This window comes from Trachinotus anak, unplaced genomic scaffold, assembly GCF_046630095.1.
Source record: "Trachinotus anak isolate AG129_WGS33_773 ecotype Australia unplaced genomic scaffold, CSIRO_AGI_Tana_v1 ptg000021l, whole genome shotgun sequence".
NCBI classification, from domain to species: Eukaryota; Metazoa; Chordata; class Actinopteri; order Carangiformes; family Carangidae; genus Trachinotus; species Trachinotus anak.
In genome coordinates this window covers 26,222,724-26,226,333 of record NW_027273872.1, presented here as the reverse complement: position 1 = coordinate 26,226,333, position 3,610 = coordinate 26,222,724, and positions in this window count along the sequence as shown.

Genomic DNA, 3,610 nt, shown 5'->3' with positions numbered 1-3,610 from the left:
TACAAATCATGTGTCTAATTGCAGTTCCATTACAGAGTCAGCTTGATGGAGTCTTCTTAGAGCTTTGTTGTGTTTTTAAATTGCAGCAGAATCTCAAGCCAGCTGTGGCAGAGGTTGGAGGTACATTTTTATTTTATTTATTTTTTTTTATTTTGAATAAATTTAGTTAAACCCTATGATTTGGTTCGATTATGGCTGAGGTTTCCCTGCAATAGTATGTAGGTCTAGAGGTCAGCATGTAGCATTTATGCATTTATGTCACACCCAACCTTTGGCAGGCATTTGGAAGGTCAACAATTTTAAGGTAATCTCTTTAAATGTAGTGTCCTGTTCATTAAGAGAAGTTGCTTTTCACCCCTACAGTGGAGCTGCTGTATTAAAAGTTATGACAAAAATGTCACTTAATGATTATCTCACTCTTGAGAGCAGAAGCCCCTTTTGTCTGGTGAATCCATTTGTCTTCAGTGCACACTGGCCAACAGCCCAGATATTTCACTTCAAATCGACCTGAATGTGTGCACAAAGTGTACAAAGAAAAATGCTGACAAAAGGAAAATAAAGAGAAAGATTGCCCAATAGGAAGCAGAAACAGATTTACCAACCATTATGGGCTCTGCATCAGGCGGCAAATGTCAGCCAGAGCCAATAATCTACTCAGGTGAGAGAAATCCAAAATCCAGGCAGAGCATTTATCATCTTATTTCTTTTTTTTCCCCAAATGTCACTCTGGTTTCAGTCTGCCAAGTTCTTGTCAGAGGCTTTACCAATATCCATAGTGAAGACAAATAAAAACGAATACTTATAAATCTCACAGATGATGAATAGGTTCAGAGAGGTGGACTTGGAAAATAAAGCGATAAAACTCTGCTGCAGGAATCCACAATAAAGTTTGTGATGTTCTGATTGTATAAAGCAGAAGGACAAAGTATTGTCTCATTAGGCCTGTTCAGATGTCCCAGGTGACTTGTAAATGATTTGGTTTCTTTTAGAGAGTTTTTCAAAGTCAGAGTTCTTGATTCAATAGCAGACAATTGGACTCAGGTGGTAGGCTGGAAACAGTGGGTTGGAACTAATTTATTAGGAAGTCAAAGGCTCATCGGTTACTTAAAAAGGTGTGTTCTAGTTCAAACAGGCTTTCAGCCTTAACATTCTGACAGTAATGAACAAATTAAATGTTCTGACAAAACAGAAAAGGTTCTGTCCTCTGTGATGCCGTCACAGGGCTGTAAAAACTAAAAATTATTGGATTGTCTACCCGTCTGTCAACCTACCAGTGGCTTGCCTATGTGTACCCTGGCCGTGCTGCCGTCGGAGTCCAGTAAAGCATAAGTTGAGTCAGACATGCGGTAGTTGTAGTTAAAGAAGAAGAAGTTGCACCGAAAAGGCAGATAAATTACAACCAGTTCCACCTGAGACTGTTGACTTCAGCTGCAGCTTATACTCGGAAAAGGAAGATGGCAGTAGAATAAGCTACAAACAAAAAGAAATTGGAATGTCCAAGAAGCCAAACAAGTAAACACTGGCATCACTTTTCAATGATGGCAGCAACTGAGGGAATGGGAGGGCCTAAAATGCAACTCAGTGGAATAAATTTCACTGAAACAATGACTACACCTGGAGTCCCCAATGTTAAATGAATGAGTAATTAGCTAAAAAGTGTTGACTGACTGGTGTTGACCTTTGACCACCACAATCTAATCAGTTCATCCTCGAGTCCAAGTGAATGTTTGCACCAAATTTGAAGAAGCTCCTGCATTGTCACTTAGATATCGTGGATATCTATGTGATATCAACGGATGGACAACCTGAAAACAATATGGCTCTGGCCATAGCTGGCGTGGAGATGTTTAAAAAGATAAAAATAAAAAAATTAATAAATAAATTTAAATACATATATAAGGGCAAGGGCACCCAACAAAAAGGTTGCAGGCAAGGACATGCTAGCCTGCTGTTCACGTGTGGAGAGAGCACAGCCTGCAGGTATGGCTCCACTGACAGGCCATTTCTGATCACGTGTCCATGTATATCAGGAAGCACATATGATGTTGGGAACATGCAGTACCACAGTGAACACCCTAATCATGAATATCTGTCCTCTACAAGCAGCAGAGTTTAGAAGCAATGCCATTGCATACAAAGATGGAAAGACACAATTTGCTGCAAATTCACTGGGGGCATCCACATGAGTGGAAAGTGTTTAAACGTATGTCTCCAGGGGCTTTATGAATTTGCTTCAAAGGCGTACAACATGAGGAAAAAGGAGAGACTCAAGGGAACAATAGGCTCTCCATTGCATGCAAAAATGGGGAGAAGTGGTTCCTCTTGGTGTGCCTGTTGCTAATTAGCTTACAGCTAACATCCATACAGTTGGAACACAAAGAGCCCACCTGTCAAAATTGTAGGTTACAAATTTCACAAAGCAAAAACTCACTTCACTTCTACTTGATAGTAAAGTGTTGTTCCACTTTGAACCTCCTGATAAACTTCAATCAAATTCTTGATAAAGATTGTCCATGTGTGTGGAACTCTACACATGAACCAGAGCCTCATTTGATGTTTGGATGATAGTGGTGAAGAGAAATGTCTGAAGTCTCCCATAGGTGTTTGCTGAGTTTAGGGTCTAGTAACTAATCACCTACATACCTGTGTGTAGCCTATGATGAGTTCAGTTTTATGCTTCAAAGCTCAGCATGTGCTGTCAGGAACTTGAGCACAAAACAAACCCTGCAGATACACACGATAACAAACACTGCACGCTGCACAAACTGAATTTCACTCATTGTTGTGCAAGAAACTCACCTGAAATCCTTAATTTGTCACGACTGAAGCCAGGAATACAGGGAAAAGATCCAAATGCAGACTCACAGGCTAGCAGAGTCAGTGATCACAAAGCAGGCTTAGAGGCAGATGAGGTGATACTACAGCAGACAGGAAGAGGCATGAAAACACAGGAAAACACAAGGGAACGAAAACAGAGGATAAAGTGCATATATAGTCTGTGGTAGAATGTGGTGCAGGTGTGGAGGGCTGGAGGGTCTGCAGGGCTGATGAGTGGAAACAAGTGTGAGGATGGGCGGGGCAGACAGGTGAGAGGGAGATGGCTTCATTTATCTCAACAGGGGAGAAGGTCTTGTCTTCATTTAGAAAAAGGTTTATATTTTAAACATGGTAATTTCTCACCTGTTCAATGAAACTCAACATTTCATACAAAGATGCTTCACATTAAAAGTCAATAGCTCAGTGGGTATAATCTCTAGTTTTTGTGATAGGGCTTTTATTGTGACAGACTTAAATGTTTGCATTTTGTTAAGCTTCCATCAATGAAACCAAGTGGACAAGATTAGAAATAACTAGTGAATAAAAGCAAGTAATTCTGTTAAAAAGCAAAACCCAGAGCAGCAGAAGTCGTGTGCCTGATATAATAATGTTTTTGCACCAGTTGAATTAGTGCTGTGGAGATCTGCATGAAGCTGAATTTAATGTGTTTTTTTTATTTGACTATTGGAGACAATCAGCTTAGTTATGCAGACATGTTTTATGGTACTTAATCAGAATCAGAATCAGAATCAGTTTTATTGTCATTATTTATTAATGTTATTATTGTATTTGA